At 32.9% G+C, this 22840-nt stretch overlaps 2 long non-coding RNA genes and 1 pseudogene across 3 annotated transcripts; all 3 read right to left on the bottom strand.

Annotated features, from left to right (window-relative positions):
• Window positions 1-2236: 2236 nt before the first annotated feature.
• On the bottom strand, window positions 2237-5951 carry LOC145803520 (peroxidase 60-like; annotated as a pseudogene). Its single transcript, XR_014345534.1, has 5 exons — window positions 5887-5951; window positions 4365-4510; window positions 3209-3459; window positions 2935-3094; window positions 2237-2765 (listed from the first exon to the last, which is right to left on the bottom strand). The product of XR_014345534.1 is annotated as a peroxidase 60-like (transcript).
• Window positions 5952-5995: 44 nt separating this feature from the next.
• Window positions 5996-6849, bottom strand: LOC145804136 (uncharacterized). Its single transcript, XR_014345753.1, has 4 exons — window positions 6721-6849; window positions 6509-6615; window positions 6292-6336; window positions 5996-6064 (listed from the first exon to the last, which is right to left on the bottom strand). It is a non-coding gene; the product is annotated as an uncharacterized LOC145804136 (long non-coding RNA).
• A 4533-nt stretch (window positions 6850-11382) lies between these two features.
• LOC114272014 (uncharacterized) lies at window positions 11383-14346 on the bottom strand. Its single transcript, XR_014345752.1, has 3 exons — window positions 13955-14346; window positions 13700-13877; window positions 11383-11911 (listed from the first exon to the last, which is right to left on the bottom strand). It is a non-coding gene; the product is annotated as an uncharacterized LOC114272014 (long non-coding RNA).
• Between the last annotated feature and the right edge of the window lie 8494 nt (window positions 14347-22840).

The following is a 22840-nucleotide window of genomic DNA, read 5'->3' as shown; positions in this document are numbered from 1 at the left end:
CACAACCAGTAAGTACAGAGAATACAAATGTAGTTGCCTAAACAATCACAGTAGTTATCAACAAGAAGTTAATAATCTAAAATGAGATCAAGACACTAACCTTAACAAGAAGGCTGCGGAACTGTGACTTAACCCAACCCACCATGTGGTCTCTGTTACCTATGAAATACACATAAAAGAATTAGCCTTATTAAGTCTATGTTACCTATGAAATACATAAACACACACACACACACACATATATATGTAAAATTTAAAGTGCCCCTATCTAGCTATGATACAGGTTCCGGCATCAATTGAAACATGTCCAATATCAGTCTAACAAAATCATGTAGCCATCTAAAAGCACTAAAATAAATTTGAAACTCCAAATGTTCAATTTTTCTTTGTTTTCTCCAAATTCTACTTCCCTTTTGTGAGGAGGTGGGTTCCTTTTGTTTTTGACTCCATTTTTATGGGGAAAAAAAAAAAAAAAGAGGAATCAACACTGAGATGATAAAATTACAAGCATTAAACACACCAATATCACTTCAACCACAAGTACAGGCAGATGGTTTGGACCAACAAAACAAGGAATATACTTGAGAAAATCTTAATGTGAATCCACATAACCCTTCTACTTTCCCAACTAATTTTTCCTTCTTTTTTTCTTCCAAGAGATGCTTGAACATGTAGAATTTTATGAGACATTAAAATTTGGTTGGAGAATGGTTTACAAGGTTTCAAATTCCTCTATAGATTAAAATCACCCAACAATAGTTTCTGAGCAAACAAAGCCCTTATGCCTCTGCATGAATAAACATTGGGTACAAATGGAAAATCTACAGCATTGGTATAGAAGAGTAAGCATGCCCATCACTCGTTGTACATAAATAAATGTCTCAAAAACTTGAATGCCACTAGCAATTCATGAAGAAAAAAAATATGGAAGAATACTGTAGTAGGATGCGCAACAAGATTCAATGCTTACCCAATTTTCAGTATAAGGACAGGACAAGCAAGTGCAAGTTCTGTAATTAAAGCATTTTGTATAGTCACAATAGAAAATAAATACTCAAAGAATAATCAAACAATTTGAATCATGGCCGACTCTACCAAGCAACTGATGGGGAGCCATCTCTCCATCAGCTTGCCAAAAGCTTTTGATTTTTTTTTTTTTAATGGTAAATTTTTTACTTAATAATCAATTGACCCCAACAAATCAGTGGTTGAATGATTGCTTGATAATATATATAGAAAATGATGTGTTTGACACTATTGACAATGAATTTATCATGCAAAAATTTCAAAAAATGGCACCTCATTGAATGCAATTGTAGAAGTTTACATATTTTTTTGATTTGTTAAGACACTAGTATTTTATTAAAAGTTTATTTTACTTGAAGTTGAAGAAGTTTAAATTTTAATTAGTTTAATTTTTTTTTCTCTTAAAAATTGGGGAACTTAAGTTTTTGGAGTGAACCCCATCCTTATAAAAACCTGGAGTCGCCACTGATTTGAATCCAATAAGATTTTAAAGTAAATTGATGCTTAGATTACATACCCAGATTTTTCTAAATTATTATAGCATAATTAAGTTACCTTTAGGAAACTGTTAGACTTAAAAGCTTTAAACTCAAGAGACAAATGTAAACTATGGGAATGCATTATTGTCAAACCTGATGGTACTTATTCTCAAGTAAGATAATCTGATCACTGAAGTCCAGACCGGTTTCATTAGCCATCTTTTGTACCTGCAGCAAATAGAGAGAGAGAGAGAGCGAGTGAGTGAGTGAGTCAGAGATTTGGGGGATTGGTTTCTCTGAGACTGTAGTGTTTCTCAAATTGAAATAAGTTGGTGAGAGATTTGAGGGTTTGGAGAGAGAAACACTGTTACCAATTTTGCAGTTTCATCTTCAAGGTCTGAAGCTGCAATCCAGTCAACTGATGGCTTCAATGAACACGCAATACAAGCATGCAGATAGAGAAAAACGTGGGGTGTCATTAAAATAATTCATAGCCACATCACTACTTGAAAGGGAAAAATCGTAGATATTTGGTATATTTACATAGCAGATAGCTTTGAAAAGAAAGAGCATTCATGGTAAAAACAAACACTCATCATCCTATTGTCCTAACAGTTGATGAAACAGAGCTTCTTATTCCTAGAGAACAAGTTTATCAGAAATTTCTTGCCACAAGCCTAAGGTCCTACAATCAATTTTAACAGCTTTTTCCTTGGGCTATATTTCGATCATTGACTTGTGGTGGGAAAAGTCAAGAAGAAAATGAAGTGAAATAAGACTCTTTTTTTTTCCACTTGATAAATCCATGATCTGAACATAACACTAATTTGTGTTGGTGTGATCGTGCAGGTTTGTCACTTCTGAAATCCCAACTAGAGAATAACAGCCATTCTGAACAAGCATAGAGGATGTCAAAACCATTCAAAAGCAGCATAAATTTGATTTGGAAATCATATCCCACGACTGCTGCGTATTTCACTGTGTCAGTGGTTTGTGGATCCAACGCCAACTCTTGATCAATTTGAAGAATACCTTTTCCTAGTAGTATTTGCTGGTAATAAGAATTATCCACAACATAGGCACTCACAGGGTTCTCATCAAGATCAGCAGTGTTATCAACTGTTGCATTTTGAGGACACCGAGATTTCAAAATCTCTAACAGCACGAGATTCATGATCGGGTCAGGCTTTCCACTGTTTTGAAAATTATAGAGACGATCTTCGAAGAGTGAACAATGTGCAACTCCAACAGTGTGACCACCTATATAAAATAGTCACTTAGTCATTAACAAACAATTGATTTGTCGTGCATATATCAAATAAATCACTTGAGAAGCAGTGATGACAGCACTATATTCGAAGCATTTTGCTGTGAAATTTTACTGTTTAGCATTACTAGATGAGAAATAAAGGCGGCGAAGGTAAATTACCAAGAAGATAAACCATGTCGATGACATCAAGTCCTTTATTGGCAAATACATTGATGGAATCAGACACGGATATAAAAGGAGCTGGGAGATCCACATTTTGAGCTAGAGATACAAGACCGTCTCTTCACCCTGTTTGCACCGCGTATCTATTTCCTCCAGCCTACATGTACCCAACCCAATATAAACCACCATTGTAAGTTATCACATCATTATATGTTGATTAATAGCAGAGAGAGAGAGAGAGAGAGAGAGAGAGAGGGGACACATTACTCACCAAAGACACTACATCTCTGGCAGCCATAACAATGATATCAGCACATGAAACTACTCCAGGACACACTGCCTCAACAGCAGCTTTTGCTGCATCAATAATGTGAAAGCCCCTTACACTTAGATTAGGAAATGCAGTTTTCTCGTTGTTGCTCCCATCTAGTAGGATTGATGCATCACATCCCTTTTCATTGTTTAAACCCAAATAAATAAATAATAAATCAAAGTTGGTGTAACAAAATTCAAATTGAACATCTACATGTAAAATGAACATCTACCACATTAATCAATATCCTAGAACAGTTTCTTCTGTTTTTCTCATTAGATATCATAGACCAATTCTATTAATAACAGTTGAACCTGATAAATAATCAAGCATTACAACAATGTCTTCATGTATAGCAACTACTCATGTATACTCAAGCAAATTGATAAGTCAAGCAAACAATGAATGAGCTTTTCCCACAAGCGTCACACTAAAACTGAAGAAGCTTCCAAAGAACAAACTAAAGATAAACTCACTCAGTTATAGTAATTCATTCAGAATCATTACACCAAAGCAAGTTGATTAGCCAATGTTAAAACCCTTGAATAAACTAACTTACAAACTATAAAGCCAGAACGACAAATAAAACAAAATACCACATAAATAAAGAACTCATTTTTGATGAATAATATTGACGTCTTCAAATATTGAATGTTCACTAAATCAAACATACAGCAGAAAAAAATGTATCCAATCCTTGACATATACACACAAATTTCACATGCACAAACAAAATACATACAAAACACTGATGATCATGGACAAGAGAGAGGGAGAGAGAGAGAGAGAGAGGGTACCTCTTTATTCAAAATTATGATGCTTATCTTCTCACAGAGATTGAAAACCCTAAAGAACAAAATCCACATAAATATCAAAACGCCAACCCCCCAAAAAAGACAAGACAAGACTTCTTTTTCCTAAACATTCAAATGAATAGGCAAAAAAAGTAGAGAGAAAAAATGAAAGAATCAGTAAAGTTCAATGTTTCATATCTTTGTAGAAGCAAAAACAAGGTCAACATATGCAAATGCACATTTCAAACATTTTTCTGTACCTGGCGGACAACAGCTGATGTCAACACGAGCAACACAAGGTCAATAGCTGATGTCAATACTTTTCATTGACACGATGTTAGGATTTGAAGCCTCAACACGAGCAACACCAAAGTCAGCTATTTTAACTGTACGAGTCTTGTCCAGAAGCATATTCTCTGTCTTCACATCTCTGTGGACAATCTTCTTGGAATGAAGATAGCTCAACCTGTAAAACATTGAGAGGAAAAAGAGTACCTTCAGTAAAGCACAAGTTGCAAATCATCTTAGGAATGCCAAACTCCACAAAACTTGTGAAAAATGAATTTGGTTTCAACAATTTGAAATACAAAATAAGATACAGATGGAGTTAAGGTTTGACCTTGAGAACTAAATACCAATTGTTTATAGTCTAGGAAACACATGCTGCAGCAGTGACTTCCTACATCACTGCTCCCTCCGTCCCATTTTGTGTGCTACTTGACAATGCACAAAATTTTAAAGACAGAATCTTTGAACCATAAATTTACAAAAAAAAAAAATATCCTTGCTCATTTGAATAAATCTTTTGGGATTGTGCATGTGTTTAAACATAAATGTAAAGAAGAGATAATATAAGGTAATGTTAAAATCATTTTTTTTTCTTTCCAAACCAAGACACATAAACAACAAGACTTCCAAAAATCATTAAGACAGACACAAAGTGGGACAGTGGGAGTACCAAACAACTATTGTTTCAATTCTCAACATGAAGTAGAGATAAGTTCATGAATATAGATCTTTCATGAATATCCCACATGGAATAGCAGATAAGTTCCAATAACCCTCATGCATCACCTTCTGGTAGTTTCATTCATAGTTGGATGGTAAAACCCAAAACTATGATTCTACCTTAAATTACAACCTTCAAGAAAAATTATTAGACTATACCCGCTAAGAAAAATTATTAAACTATGATTCTGAAAACCAAATTTATAAAAATGTAAAAAAGAAACATCAGCCAAAATAACAAAATTATGTAAGTTTTGGCACCAGATGGAAATGAAATTGTTCAAATTTAACTCAAACCATAATTGTAAAACACAAGCAGATGAAATCTATTTTCAAATTTAACTCAAACCATAATTCTTTCACTATCACATCAGTATGACTAATACATGCATAATGATTTCATCTAGTTAGCACATGCACAATAAGATAGATTTCTAATTTTATGACCGATTCATGTTAATTAAATGTGTCTACTTCACCTAAAAATATCATGCATATGTATGTTAATTCCATGAAGCACCTTGAACAAAAATATCATGCATATGTATGTTAATTCCATGAAGCACTTTAATTAAATGATTTCATCTAGTTAGTCACATAATATGTAGCCGGACCCAGAGTCTCATTATCCCTCTCATATATAATCTGATTACTAGAACACCACACTTGACTGCAAAGTTGGAATCTGTAAGCCAATGGGAAAGAGGAATTCGTCAGATTTGGGCTTGGAAATGTGCTTTCAATTAACAAAAATCAAAATCAGCCATGCATAACTCCTTATTCATATGCATTATATGGGTTCAACGCATTTTAATGGGTTCAATTATACATTACCTTGCTAAAAATGCTGATAGCCGTTCAACAGAACGACATCTAATTAATAGTATTACTATATCCATTGGTGAGGATTGAGCTGTCTTCAAAAGAAGGGTCATGAAGGCACTTACAGACAGGAACACTACGATGGCAGGGAAAGTTCCTTTGAAGACAGCTCAATCCTGAAGGCAGAACACTAAAAGCAGACAAAGAATGCAAATTGATTATAAAGGTGTTATATCTGGTGAATCTAAGCAGCATCAAGCACATGCATGTTTGACTACTGATAAAGGTGCTGGTTACTAGCTTATGGTGTTAAACACTAAACAATATAATGGAAAATGACTGAAATTTCCTTTAGCAACATTGAGTGTTCAAAGGCTACTGAACAAGGTCAAAAAAATACAGCAACGAGAGAATCACCTGTTGTTCGAACTTTCTATTGTGAAGTTATTGGCAACTAAATTACTGCATATTACATCCCAAAAAATCTCGTTGTTAGTTTCAATAGTACAAAACCAACGCAGAAGATATGAAGAGGTACAAAATGCAATCTTAACAAATATTTTGCACTCAAAACTATTACAGGATGACAGGATGGTAAACCACAAAATCTGAAAATAAAAGCAGAGAGAAGGACCTTTTTTTTTTTAGGTTTTCTAGACGGTCAAGCAAATACTCCAAGGCACTGTAGTCGTTAGTGTTTACATTGGCTACAGATCGAGCAATATCCACTAGCTTGTTTATCTGCCATTCCAAGGTACTTTTAGCAACTTAATTTACACAAGGAAAACTCGAACAAATTAAGAAACCAAATTATAAAATAACTACGGAGAGGGAAATAATCCATACTTCATAGAGAAAGAGCCAGACAACTTTTCCTCAACAAGATGAGCAGAATGAGTAGAACGTCCGCCATTGTGATCACCATCTGAGAAAACTAAATAATCAACTAAGTCCAAAAATGATCTCAAATCCAACAAATGTCATAATCACAAGCACATTTGGCATTTTCTCAAAACAAAAACACAACATATTAAGGTAGAATGACAAAGCAAACAAAAGAAGAAATTGAATAGATTTTCCAAGAAAATAAATACCAAATCGAGAGAGACGCGAAGGAAGAGCTTGAGAGAGAGAGAAATCGATACCTCGCTGGAGCTTCGAAATCAAGAGAGAGAACTTCAAAATCGAAATCGCTTTGAGATGAAATCACTGAGACTGATCTGAATCTTTGAATCTCAAAGACGAATCTCTGAGAGGGTTGACAGAGAGAGAGATCTAGAGAGAGAGAGACTGCTCTGGCGCTTCGAAATCGAAATCGCTCTGAGACGAAATCACTGAGACCGACTGAATCTCTGAATCTCAGAGATGAAACTCTGAGGGTTGATAGAGAGAGATCTAGGGAGAGAGAAAGAGAAACACCGCTGTGGGGCTTCGAAATTGAAATCGCTTTGAGATGAAATCACTGAGACCGATCTAAATCTCTGAATCTCAAAGATGAAAGATGAATCTCTTAGAGGGTTAACAGCGAGAGATCGATCTAGAGAGAGAGAGAGAGACACCACTCTGGAGCAACATCGTGAGATGAAGAAAGAGGGTTGTGAGAGAGGCGAGATTTGAAGCCGTGAGTATTCAAAATAAGGGTTTACATAGGCTTTAACAATTATTTGCAGATTTAAAAGAGGCGCGTGAGGTCTAACGCATTTGGAGGCGTGTCTCAACGCCTTCTATTACAAAACGGCACCGTTTTATTTACTGAAATATGCGACGTTTTTAAAACGCCGCTAAATATTACGAAAAGCGACGTTTTAAAAAGTGTCGTTAAAAAAATGCCGCCAAAACCTATATTTCTTGTAGTGTAAACGGTATGAAACACTACAAAGAAAAGTGATATATCAGTGTTGTGTAAAGACACCCACTCACTAGTGTTTGGTTTCATTATAAAAAGGAATAACAATTTGATTTCAAAATTGATAGTAACCATGTATATAACGAAATAAACAATGGTATACAAGCCAATTCAACAAATTTCAGAAAACGATTTCAAAACTCAAATCGTTTGACAAATATTAATCACATGTATACATTTTAACATTAACAACAAACATAAGCTTACTTTCAATTTGTTATGACATATGCCAATTCTGTATACAAAATATATATTAAAAAAAAAAAAATTATACTCAGATATATATGAAGAACATGCACAGAAAGGAAAAACTACACAAGATAAGAACATAAATGAAAATATACTGCTTGTATAAATCACAAAACAAATTTGTAAAATCTGTCCTTACACGCCAAATCAGAAACGTATTCTACTATTGTACAAGAATACGAAATTCTGAATCTTTTCTATCTACACAATTTCTGATACTCTAAATAGTTTCTGATACTCGAACTCGTAGATAACAAAATAATACTGTACTAACAATAAATTAAATTTGACTCAACCATAGATTAAATATCCAAACACAGAAGATCAATAACAAATAATCTGTAACAAAACTTGTGTACGGGAAAAAATAGAGAAGTAACAAAATCTCACTTAAACACAATTTCAGGTAAAAGTCAATAATGCTTATTGTTTCTACTATTACCAAAAAAATAGAAGCAACAAAACAATGTTGAAGTTTTTACAGTAAGCATGAAACAAATTGTGTAGAAAAATTAATTTGCAAAAAAATAATTTAACCAAAAAATAATAATAAATTTGTATTACAAAATTACAAACAAAAATTGTAAAGCAAATAAAGAATTTATGTCTTAAAGTTGTAGGATAATATTTTTGAAAAATCAATTTAATGCAAATAAATAATAAAATAAAACACACAAAATTTCTTACAGAAATTCTATAGAACTTAGAATAGATTGTGATTGGGGTCAGTGTTTGAACACTATGCCTTTAAGACAAAAATTCGCCATTGCCTCTGGTACTTGTGATTGGTGGACTCCTGCCTCTAGGATACAACGATTACCACATACATAAATTGCACAACTTTTATGTGTATAACGAATCAATTTGTACTATGCACTATCTCTTTATACTTGACTAGACATAATGTTTGAATCTTAAAACTCCTTATCCAAAATAAATGCCACGGGGATGGTATTTATAGAAGTATTTATGACCATTCATAAGGTTCATGACTCTTAAGGTCACACCCTTTCATATAAAAGATACCATGAAAGGTTGCATCGGTTCATTCAAATGGAGTCCATTTTCATTCACTTCTAAATTTTTTCTAACAAAAACCATAAGCATCACTACTAGAAATCAGCCACTACCAACATCACTATGAAGCATGGATGTCATAGCGGTGTCGAACGCAGGAATAAGAAGATACACCACAGATATATATGGTATAGGCATGTCCCATTTGTTGTTGTTTTTTTTTCTTTTTTTCTTTTTTTGTTTTGTTTTTTTTTTTTTTTTTTTGTTTTTTTTTTTTTTGTGGTATAAGACACAACAGGACGTGAAGGGGACACAGAAAGCCCTAAATAGAATCCCTAATTCGAAGAAAGAGAAGAAGAGACCTAATCTAAAATCAGAAGGAAAAAGATATGTGTATATGTAGATATATATATATATATATATATATATAGAGAGAGAGAGAGAGAGAGAGAGAGAGAGAGAGAGAGAGAGAGAGAGAGAAACGAAGAACCTGTTTGAGGATGGCATTCTATCGATCTCTCCGTTAAGCTCCATCCCCATCGAACTCTATCTACAGTCTGGTCTGGTAAGTCTCTCCCGTCTCTCGTCGCACTCTCTCTTGTTTCTATCATCTATCTATCCATAATGCCCATAATACGTATATAATAAATATACTATTATATATCATTTGTCTATCTATTGTAAATATATAATAAATATGGAAATACTATTGTATATTATTTATAATAAATATATGATATATTTTTCTTTAAATCAATTTCTTTTTTCTTTTTCTACTTATTTATTTAAATATAGTGACTTTTAAATATACGTTGAATTAATATTAGTTTTATTAATTTTGATTGTGTGGAAACTTTACATTGCAAAAAAATATGTATATATATATTTAAAAAAATTGTCATGTCCTTCACCGTGTTCGTGTCTGTATTTTTGTTTTTTTGTCCATTTTTATGTTCCTATTTTTTTTAAAATCACCATGTCTCAAGTTTGGTATCAGTGTCCATATCTGTGTTTGCGGTTGATAGAGGTAATAAACCTTTATGTTTGAGTAATGGTGCTTTACCAGTAAGAAGGAATTACACCATAGCCATAAATCTTACGAATTCGGCACTGTTTCAAACTAAACCCAATTAGATTCTTTAAAATCACTGATCGCATAAGAACTTCATTGTTTTCCTTGCTATGATTTGGGTCTTCGAGGAGCAAAATGAGTCAAAGGAAATCGATATTCATGGCGAGAGTAGGGGACTTGCAGATAAGGTAGTGACAGTAGCCGTCGGTGATGGGGTTGGAAAAGAGAGGAAAGGGGAGGCAGGGATGAATGTGTGAGAGAGGAAGAGCGTAAGGGTGAGTGTATGGTAATAAATGTAAACTTTTATAAAATTCAATAAAATGTTGATGGTTAACCTTTCAATTGGCTCTCCGTAATTTATGAGATGGTTTTTTTTTTTATGAGATGGTTTTTTTTATTAATTTTCTAACTTTTTGATTAAAATATGAGATAAAAAAATTAATATATTTGAAATAATTTTTTGATTTTTTATGAAAATATGTGTAAAAATTAGAGAGAAAATGAAATTTTTGACTTTTTTGTATAAGTTATAAGCTTTTTAATTTCTTTAATAATTTTTTGACTTTTACACTAAAACTATTACATGTCAAACAAGGCCTGAGCCATGAAAAGTTAAACCCGATTATAAATATGACAAATAATTTGCGATAATTGATTTGACCTATCTAAGAGCATTTTTAATGGTAAATGCTATAATAGTATTGTCATTACTATAAGTTGACAATGAATAGTAATAAATTGTCAAATTATAGTAATGGTACTCCAATGATCACATGTCCTTTTAACATATCTAAACAAACTTTTCCTCTAATTTTATAGGTATTATTTGGATATAGATTTTTACTAATTTTTTTTATTGTTTCTTTTTTTTATAACCTTTTAAAATATTTTCTAAAAAAAATTAAGGTAACGTTTGGTTCAATTTTCAAAACTCAATCAATGTGTTTTGTTTTAGTTTTCTGGATTAAGTTTTTTAAAAATTGGGTTTTTTGGTTTTCGTGTTTTTTTATTTTTAGTGAATATTTTTTAAATTTTAAACATTCGCCCCCCCCCCCCTTTTTAGATAATAAAAAAATTTGTAAAAAAATATTTTAAAAAATTAATAAATATATAGAAATACAATTTTTTTTTTTTACTGAATTCTTCTATTTTATATATATACTAGTGAATGCCCGTGCCTAAAGGCACGGTATAAATAATGTTAGGATTAAAACCAAACGACACTAACTAATAGGGAAAGAAAAAAAAAAGGAAAAACAAAATCGAAATCAACAACTAACATAAACACTCAGTGGTGCGCTTTTGTTACAATAAATCAAAAAAAACAACTCCAATTTGGCAACAAATTGAACTCATCCTGGTAACCAATGGTGTTTTACACAAAAGAAAAGAAGCAAAAAATAATACTCAATGGTGTAGAAAATGTTGTACACAATTAAAACTGTTAATTAATAGTAGTGATGTGAAGAATTAATTAAGTCTATATCAAGATACAAAGTAATAACAAATTAGTATTAGGAATATCAACTGATAAAACTAAATGACACTAAGTCACTATATCAAGATACAAAGTAATAGCAAATTAGTTTTAAATTTTTTTTTATATATAACTTTTCTGGGATTTAGAGATTTTTTTTAATAAAGATTCTCACTTTTTCCCATTGCCTACAGATTTACTTTTAACCAGGCAAGTTCTGAACTTGTATTTGCACCCACTCAGGTCCCATCTTTCCCCAAGCTTCAAGTCTCTGGCCATGCGAGGTGTCAACCATTACACCATTGCAGCACCAATCCTATCACAATTACATAGGAAAGAATTTAAACAGAATTAGTTGCACAGTAAGTCAAAACATTGATCAAGACAAAGATGGTTGACGCATATCTTATAAACACCAAATTATGTTATCTGAAGCAAAATTTTAAGCAAAATTAGATCTCTTGACTAATAATACCAAGATACATATCATTCTAATTTCCACCCCATTAAACAAAGAATTTTTCTGCATATGCCGAAGGTCGTATACAATACACCCTACTTTGGATCTTATTAACATTGATAAAATGTCATTTAAAACAGTTTCTCTCTCTCTCTCTCTCTCTCTCTCTCTCTCTCATGAATCACAATGCCACAAGCTGACTGAATTCAGGAACCCCATACAAATGACCACTAACTATAATCATCATCATCCTACATTAGAATTCTCTAAATACTCTACACCACCCCAGTAGTTCCTTCCATCAGTAGCCAAGCCTTTGCACTGGGATACCGCCATGATTCACCCGTGCAAAACTAAAGAAAATTCGGGAAAAAAATTACTGAACTAGTAACCTCCAAAAATGTATGAAAGAGAAGATATTCCAGGTGTCCATAGCAAATTTGGAGTTAACATGAAAACTGTTTCCACAACAAATTAGCTGTGTATGAGTCCACCATCTCATCTTGCATTTAATTAAAATATACCTAATATATTACAATAAATTATAATAGGAAGGACCCATTTTTTGGGTCTATTTTCAATGGATAACAATGTTAATTTTTTTAAATAGATCTTTTAATTTGATAATGGGTTAATTTATTTTAAGTTAATTTGAGCCTTCTTTAATTTTTTTTTTAACTTAAAACATACCTAATATATTATACTAAACCATAATAGAAGGAGACCTATTTTTTGAGTCTATTTTTGAGGGGTCCTAGGCCATGGCCTTATTGACCCATGCTCAGGGAAGGCCATGGCCGACACTGGATATAAATTCACAAAATGTTATACGCTGTATATATTATACTATTTATACTAATTAGTGGCAATGGTGGTGGCGTTAATACGGGTGGAGTGTAGTTTGATTGGTAAAAGTTGATACCCAAAACTTTTTTTTACTTTTAAAAAAATTAAATTAGTTTTGTAATTATAATGATATAATTTTATCATATTTATTTTATAAAAAATATATAATTTTTTTTAAAATTGTATTTATCTTGTATATTTTAAAATAAACATAATAAATTTGTTTAACTTTTTACAAAAATCTATATATAAAAAGAAATGATATGATCTAAATAAATGTATTTATTTTAATCATTCCCAAACAATCCTTAAATAATAATAATTAAAATAAAAAAAATAAACCTACGAAATAAATAAATAAAAAAACTCCCCTAAGAGGGATCAGTGGGATTAAAATCGTTGGATCATGGCAGACTCGAGGCAAGAAACCACAACATTCAACATTATTCATCAAATGAGAAACGGATGAGGTAAGACCCTCATGTTTACAGTGGTGTTCTATCTCTCTTACAAAATTGGAATATGCTTTGATACATAATTTTAGTTATAGCATAAATGTTGGGAAAGTAACAAATCCAAGTCCATGACTGTGAGACATGAGATCACACTGGAAAAGTTGAGACACATCTTTCATAACATCTACGGGCCTTTTGGAACGTGGAAAGGTAAGCTCAGATTGTAACTTCTTCATATTATTTTTTCTCCTTGGGGGTTTTTATTAATTTATTTTTCTTTTCATTTGACAACCACAGGTGGGAGGGAGAAAGCCCCTGCTGCATTTTGCAGAAAGGCCCTTACCTCTATCAATAGGTTTGAGATGTGGGGAGATGGGCTACAAACCCGATCTTTCACCTTCATTGATGAGTGCGTACGGATCTGAGTGAAGAAGCTCTGCAATTATGCTAATTTTATGCAGCTTATTGAAATCATAGCTAGTGGTGATGATGAGCAGCGGTGAAAGTTGAAATCGACTACCCTAAAGCAGCAACAAAAACATTTCAAAATCAGAGGATTGAAAAATACAACAGAGAGAGGGAGGAGGACCGAAATTACCTTGTGAAAGGAACAACCGAGGGTGGGAGAGAGGGAACCTTGCGACTGGTGATGATGAGCAGCGGCGAATCGATTTCAACAAAGACAACAACGATAAACAACAGAGGCTCTTCTTCTGGCTTTTTCGTGTCTGTTAATTGGGGGTTAGTGTGGGTCTTGGTTTGATTTGGAAGTGGGTCTGGAAGTGCATTTGGAGAGGAACAAATGATGGTTTTCTTGCTCAAAGAACTACCCATTTTAGATGGAGAGAGAGATGGGGAATTACAGAGAAGAATGGGATGGAAAGGAAGGGAAATGAGAGAGAAACATGTGTTTTAGGTGGTTCTGTTCAAGAAGAACAGAGAGGGAGAGAGATAAAAGGAAATGGGAAGGAGACGTGGTAGAGAGGGAAGGTGGGGGACGTGGGTAGTTGGAAAACTCAGAAAGAAATGTTTGGGCGGGAATTATAATTGATCTGAACCATTAATATAAATATAGGATTCATCTTAGCCGTTCAAACGAAATGTATCTCTGATACATTTTATATATTTTCAAAATCCGTTCTGCTTTATTATATAGATATATATATATATATATATATATTTTCATATTTAGTGAATTTTTAAAAGGTTTTTTTTACAATTTTTTTACTTTTTAGGTGCATTTATGTTAGGTGAGTCTAAAAAGTAAAAAAATTGCTTAAAATATTAAAAAAAATTCAGTAAAAACAAAAAAAAATACGGAAAAGTAGAATTTTCTAAAAAGTATTTTTGGAAAAATGGAACTAAGCAAGCTGAATTCTGTTTTTAAATTATGATTTGAATCTAAACTCATAATCAAATAAAATTTTAAAATACAACTCAAAATTACTTTTAAGACTCTTCTCTACTCTTTCTTTTTTATTATTATTAATCAATCAATCAATCATTTTTTCTCTCTCGTCGCTCCTCTCTCCTCTCATATTATCTCACATTCTATACATCAATCAATCAAAAAAAAAATTAATTACAAATTATTCCAAAACTATTTTCAAAACTCATAACCAAACAAAATTTTTCTTTTCAAATCATAATTCAAAAACTCAAAACTCAAAACGCAATTTCACACTCAAATCATAATTAAACTAAACCACATAGGCCTTAAATATTTACATTCTACCTAACTAAACAAATATAAAAATTTTAAAAAATTGAAAAGAAAATATAAATATAATTTATTCCACCATTCGATACCACTACCAAATTAAAAAAAAATAGAAAGATTATTAACTACATTAAAAATTGAAATATAAAAATTACATTGACAAGGAAATACTAGAAATTACAAATACAAGAAATACTAAAACTACTAAAAGTTTGAAAAATTAAAATTAGATTGAAAAATAAATTACATTGCCTCTCTTTCTTTCTTTTTAGAAATTTCTAAGGCTTCCAAATTCTCTCTCTTTTATCTCCAAAGCTCTCTCTTGCTCTCTTTCTCAATAAACTTCTTCCATTTTCTCTCCCTTTCATCTCTCAGAACTTCTCTCTCTCTCTCTCTCTCTCTCTCTCTCTCTCTCTCACGCACCTCAATTCTCTCTTGTTCTTTAGCACTTGTCCATCTCTCTCCTTCAACGATTGTGTGTGTTTGGGTTGGAGTTCATTTCATCCGGATTCGTTCGAATCCATCAAAGGCCAAAAGGAGGTAGAAGTTCGTTCGATCCATCAAAGTTTGTTCGAAACTTCATCATCCAAGTTCATCTAATTTATCGCAAAATTTTAACAAAATCACATTATAAAGAAGGTAAAGAGGACGAAATTGAGTGAAAAAGATAAAGAAACTTCAAACCCCTTTCCAAGTATTTATTTTTGTGAAATTACATTTCTAAAATTGCTTGAAATTTGCTTGAAATTTATGAGAAATTGCTTGAAATTTCTTTGAAATTATTTGATTACTGTGGTTATGATTATAGTCTTTTTAGTGATTGTTGTTGTTTTTTTTTTTACTTATATATATATATATATATATTTTCTGTTTGGGGGGTTTTGCTTATATCTCCATCTCTAAAAATTTGGAAAATAGTATTTATTATTATTATTATTATTGTATTGTTGGAGTCTGGATCCTCTGCTGTCATTCCTTGCAGCTATTCCTGCGGTGGCCCAAAACGACGTCGTTTTGGGGCAAAATTTCAAAAAAAAAAAAAAAGACACAGAATCAGAAATCAGAGAAGAGAAAGAGGGGAAGAAGAAAGAAGCAGAGAGAAAGAGAGAGAGGAGAAGAAGAAAGAAGGCACCACCGCAAGCCTCTCTTCACCCACGGTGCAACCATCTCCCCGCCATCTCCGACTAGCAACAGAGTCCGAATCTTGTTCTTCTTCTTCTTTCTCCTCCTCTTTTCTCTCACTAAGACTACCAACCCAACAATTATCTTGATCTTTTCTCCTCTTTTCTTTGCCGCCGGTCATCCTCGTTGTTGTTCCCCCTGGTCCTAGCTTGCCATTGGAGATGCTCTAATCTTGTATAATTTCAAAATTTTCAAAATATTTGTTTAAAGATATAATTAAAAAATTATTTTTTCAAAAATAAGGAAATACATGTGGCATTTAAAAAATTTAGGCGGCAAATTATTTATTGGGCATTTATCATTCAAAATATATTCAACAATTTAATAATTAAATAAACAAATGAGTCAAATAACTCATTGATTAGACATAAGCTAAGATAATTCTCCAAAGATAGGACTTGATCCAAGAATTAGCATAAAAATTTAAACTCAGTTTCTAGACTACTTTTTATGTTTAATACAGAATAACAAATTATGATATAATTTAAATATAAAGTTTAAATTTATTATTATGAAATGCTTCCACTAATTAACTGATAAATTTTTTAGATAAGTTCCGAAGTTAGAGCTAGAACATATTTTATATGTTCCGCTAGAGCATATGGTTTTCTTACAAAAATATACCTAAATATTCATATAATAGACATTTACGCCTTTGAGGCTAACATAATATAAGCAAAATCGTAATTCATTTTTTTTAATATTACGTTTTAAGAAAAACGTTTTCATCAACAAAAGCCTCACAATGTTTCAACGGAAATTTGTGCCTTTAATGTTTTCATACACAAATATATTTTTGCTTATATTATAGCTATTAGAGGCAATAGCTTTGAGCCTCAAAGAAGCAATGTCTTGGAGCCTTTAATTTTTTGTTATTATTTAATTTTTGATTATTTACTTGTGCCCGCGCATAGCACGAGTATTATGTTACTTAGAATGTGTATCATTTCAGTATGGGAAACGTGTAACGCTCCAAAATAATAATAACAACCGACCTCATGATATTCAATGAAAAAGCAAAAACTCACATAACAATAACCTTTCACTGATATTATTTTTCCATACAAAAGATGATATATGCATGTATAAATTCATAAATCCTAAATCCTAAATCTATAGCATATGACATGTATGAATAAATTGGAACAAAGTAGAGTACAAATAAGTTTATGCCCTAATGACTACATATTTCGAAGACAATCCTTAGTTACAACAAAGTGGATCAAGTCCCAAATCATTTAAAAAGCATGAGTCTTGTACAAAAGATAATTACAATAAAAAAAAAACAAAAATGAGCCTTTAGCTTCACAATCCTCCAAAGCTCTTTAGTGGAGGTATATCATTAGCACCTGAAGGTTGGTTTTCGACATAAGCAGAGCTAAAGCTTAATAAAGATACTTGAACGCAATGTATGAACTTTAACAAAGTCATATGGTGAACGCATATGCACACCATTTACCAAAACATTACATTTTCTTTTTCAAAATAATGAGATGCCATAGATATATGTCAATTTATAAATCAATACTTTTTAAACCAGAAAATAGGGCAGTGGATACAAAACATTAGGAATCTCTAGGTACATGTCGGCCAGTAAGCTATACATGCACTACCAAAGCCATTTTACCAGTACTAACCAGAATGATCAGCACCTAACGGCGCGAGTTTTTAGACTTTTACCGAGAACACACAGGCTAACATAATAAAACCACAACCACAACCACAACCCTGACTAGATCCAATACAAAATATATAAGTAAATGCTTTTCATTTAACCTATTCTTCATGCAATTTCTACAATAATCAAAGTTATCCTCTACTGATAACCCAAAACAAATATCTCTATACAAAAGATAAATCTACAACAACAATTATAATTTCATAAATTTTCAAAATGGAAGTGATAATACATATCTAACAACACTGTCATCATCAACTGATACATTTATTTTATCTTTTCAAAACCCAACATCTTTCCCTAGGTCAAACACTAATGATTTCCAATAAAACATATTTTACTTCAAAAACCCATTTTTAGGAGAAATATCTAATATTTCAACACAACTCAACAATATACTCATTCCCGCAACCTTTTTCAAGAACCGATTTGAAAACCTCTCTTTTACATTTCAAAAACCAAACCCTAAGTCAAACCCCCAGCTCTCAAAATCACAATACTTTACAAGGAGCACATAACAAAGCTAAGAATCATACAAAGAGGTTGAAGAAGTTCTTACCTCAAGAGTAGAAAAAAAAGAAAGCAAGACCCAACTCTTGACGGAGTTAAAAAAGGAAGTTTCACCGATTAAAATGTTCACATTTACGAGCTCTACATTTTACTCCAAAGCACTAGGGCAGCGAGATCAATGGATTTGGGTGTATTTGAGTGTTTAGGTAAGAACTTGTTAGTAATGGGCGCCCATGTGACATGACCATTTGAATTTGAATTTGAACCTTATCCAAATAGGTTTTGAAATTGAATTCAAACCTATTTAGGATAACCACTCATGATACAGATATTATCTCCATTAACTGATATGGATAGATAATAATAACACATTATATATCTGGTATATGGTTATGGGTGATTAAGAGAGAAACAACGTATGATCTGAGTTTTACCCATATACTGACTCTCTCCCAAAAACAACGATCAAGTCATTTGCACTGTGATTTGTGTGGGTGATATTCATTTTGTAATATCACTTCACTGCTGGGTTGGTTTATCAGATTCTAGAAGCACGTGATTTACCCACAAGGTTCTATCATCTAAAGGTATGATCTAAATATTTTATCCGCTGCATTTTTTATACTTTGATTTCCATTGGTGTTAGAGCCATAAATATGGGTATTTTCGTGTTTATTTTTATGCATTAAAATATGTGTATATTTTTTATATAAATATATATACATGATATATGCATGAATATTAATGGAGGAGGAAGATGAAGTGCACGGTTTTTTGCATTTTAACTCCATTGGATTGAGAGAGTGATATACCTCATTTTTATGTTGTTTAAATGTCATTTTTAATGCCATAAATGTTTTTATTGTGAAAAACGGAGTCCGACAGTACAAAAATCGGACCAGAAAACACCCGGGAAGGCGGCACGTGTGATTCACGTGCTGTATGACGCCGTCCAGAACCGCCACGCGCTCTCACGTGCTGAGACGCCCTAGGCGCGCTTCCCACGCGCGAGCTGTCCCCTCCCTTCCACCCGCTTCGAGCCGTGCCGCTTCGAGCCGCGCCACGTGCGCAGCCACGTACGCGCCATGCGCCGCGCCGCGTTGAGCCGACTCGCGCCGAGTTGCACTGAGCGGCGGCCAGCTGAGCCGAGCCGTTTTTTCCGCGCTGGCTTGACTCTAAGGCTCTGTTTGTTTTTTTTTTAAAATTTTGAATTGCGTTAATTGGCCATAATTTATTCGGTATAGCTTTGTTTTAAGCATGGTTGGTACCGTCAGACTCGGAATTATATTTTATATCTTCTGTAAAATTGTGAAAATTTTATGAAAATAAAAAATATTTTTCCTGAAATAATAATGCATTATTTTTGCTTTAAAATGCATCTAGTGTTGCATGATTAAGTTTCTGGGGCTGAATTTTTTATTGTAGACTATTGATGTAGTTTACTATTTACTGGTATAGTTATAGCATTTTATCAGAATCTGGAATATTTATTTCTGATTTTATGTGTGTTTATTAGTTATTTAAAATTCCAGGAAATACCAGAAAATTCCAAAAAATTTCAGTATAATATACTTTCTGTTATGGCATAATTTGAATATTAAATACAACATATTTTTTTTTGGGTTTGCAATATGTTGTAATTAGAGGAGCATGATTATTTATTTATTTATTTATTTATTAGAATTCCATTATTAAATGAATATAGCATGAGTTATTTGTAAATTTACATTAAGATGCTATTGTATGGAATTTATCATGCTTTGTATATGCCATAGTCAGTGGGAGGTTATTCGGTTAAGAGAAATCTTTGTAGATTAACTCCCGAAAACCAATATTTTGCGCATAAATTAAATTAAATTTTGGATAATTGTCACCTGTGGCTCAAGAGATGATTACGAGCATAGCGGATTTTCGATCTTGCGATTTGTGTAATATTGCCACTATTTAATTTAGATTTTTGCGGCAAAATTATATTATGCTAATCAAATTAATCCTAATACGAATTTCTCTCTAAATTGATTTAGCTTATGGAAGTTAATTTGGTTGACCTAAACTTAGTAGAGATGTTCAAATGTGAACAAACTAATCCCATTCTTTAGATGAGCAAAAGTCTTGGAGACTTTAGGTCAAACCTTAATTAAGCCAAAGTAAGGAAACATGACTCAAAGTCGCTGTGGTTTTGTTGCCTTGTTTGGCACAATAAAAACTAATGTGTGCGCTATGGTTAGCGGCATACTATGTAGTTTTGGTTGGCGAGTTTTGGAGTTATGAAATTAGTAAGCCCTCAATAGATCAGTATATGATCTTGACTAATGAGCTGCGCGGATTGACTTTGTAATTTGATTTGTAAATAATGTTACATCATTGGATGAAGTAACATTCAAGAGTCACGTCATCCAAGAAATGCGAGCTTAAATAAATTAGTCATTAAGTGTAAGACGAGTAGCCAGTATGAGTAGTGTTTTGCTCTCTACCCAATTATTGGGAGTGGATTGAACGAAATTTCATGCACTATAATAGTGTGCGTAGAAATATCACGTGAAGTGAAAAGATTAGCGCTTAGAAGCTGCAAAATCTATTAACACTAAGTGAAAAGATTAGCGCTTAGTGGCTGCAAAATCTATTAGCATTGCCAACTTGTCTAAATCTAGACACTTACTGTTTCCACACTTGAGTGTGAGACATGAGGAGGGGCTTTTTTGTATGATTCCTTAGCTGGGCTAACGTTTTTGAATAACATTTACCATTAAGTGCAAACGTTGCAGCATAGTAATGAAAAGGTCAAGGCCGACAAGGTTGTTATGACTCTAAGAATTTGACGCATCACTTGTGAGAGCATTGTATTGAATTAGACTCTTTAGCCTAATTCCCGTTTAAGTTACTTCAAGAGCTGTCATAGATTGATAGCTTATTCTCTCCTTCTTGTGGATAGTAGAATTAATTGCAAGTAACTATAAAGCGAGAAATAGATATGGCAAGAGGAATATCGCCATCTTTCAACTAGATGCATTAAAGTGTATGAAGAATAAAATTGACTTGAAGGTGCAGGGGATTAGCACTTACTAGTTAAATTTGCGACTTAGGCGCACTTGATATCTCCATGACATCCTTTTATGATCTAGTGAATATGAATTAGTCCTGAGTCATTACGTAGTTGGGCCTAAACCTTTTTAAACTTATCTTCGAGAACTCACACATTAAGATGATTGGAATTAGTTTATGACATTGGTCATGAACCGGTGGCTTATTATACTTAATCACATTAATGAGATGATGGCACGATGGTTTGAGTAGGCCTTCTTGGGCCTACTCGCTTATGACATCCTGCTCTCATGTGAATGTATAACTTTGGTCGCAATGGGTGCGCACAAGTAAGTAGGAAAGCCGTAGAAGGTCATTTGTATTGGCGCATTTAGTCCACTATGATCTTTGTGACTAGATATGTGTAAAGGTATGATAGCTAAGTCTCAATCTCGACACATTTATAGATTACGATACGCATCTGAGTCAAGACTCTTTGATCTCCCATAAGTCAAAAGTTTTGAGATGATTTTTTGACATTGCACATATGAAGTTGAGATCAATTAGATAACAACTTTTGTGCTTTTAGTTTTGACCAAGATGACGAGTATCTATTTGAGTTATTTTAGAAAACTCTGTGAAGAGAAATGGATGCTTAGAAAATTGATTATTCCTAATACTCAACAACACAATGGTGTAGTAGAGATAAGGAATTAAATATTGTTAATGTTAGGTGGATAATCGCACAAAATGTTTGTTGCCTATATCCCTAACTAAGTTCCCTCCATATTAGATTTTACACTCCATTTGAGTAATGGATTAGCGGAGAGCCATCTATGGGCGATCTGTAACCGTTAAGCAACTTATCTTTATTTTACTTCTCAAAAGATTGCGAAGTTAAGACCTAGGATTCTATAGCGCATTATTGTATGCTGTCTTGTAAACACAAAGGGTTATGTGGCGCATTATTGTATGCTGTCATGTAAACCCTCCGGGTCATGTGCATATAGGTAAGTAGCTTTGTGGTAGTGTAACAAAGTCATATAAAGTTTTCTTAATAAAGGTGACGTGAATAGAGTTTTGGAACTCTATAAGATAAAGAATTCTAAGCATAGCGCTTTTATGTAGCCTAGTTGAGAATGGAAAGAAATCTCCAATATCCTAGGGACAGTGGGAGCGATGTGCCTACTAAAGGATTACTTCATTAGAGAAGAATACTCTACATTCTTAGTTGCGTGGTAGCAAATCTGAAAATTTTCCACGTCATCACTGGGTGATTGAGAAGGAAACATTCATGATTGCTCCGCAAGATGATAAAGAGCCTAGGATAATGCTAAAGGCTCTAATCCCCTGTTTTTAGAAAGTGGACTAAT

The sequence above is a fragment of the Camellia sinensis genome, chromosome 12, assembly GCF_055761805.1.
Source record: "Camellia sinensis isolate YWXY chromosome 12, ASM5576180v1, whole genome shotgun sequence".
NCBI classification, from domain to species: Eukaryota; Viridiplantae; Streptophyta; class Magnoliopsida; order Ericales; family Theaceae; genus Camellia; species Camellia sinensis.
The sequence above is the reverse complement of the archived record's forward strand: the minus strand, read 5'-3'. Positions and strand labels throughout refer to the sequence as shown.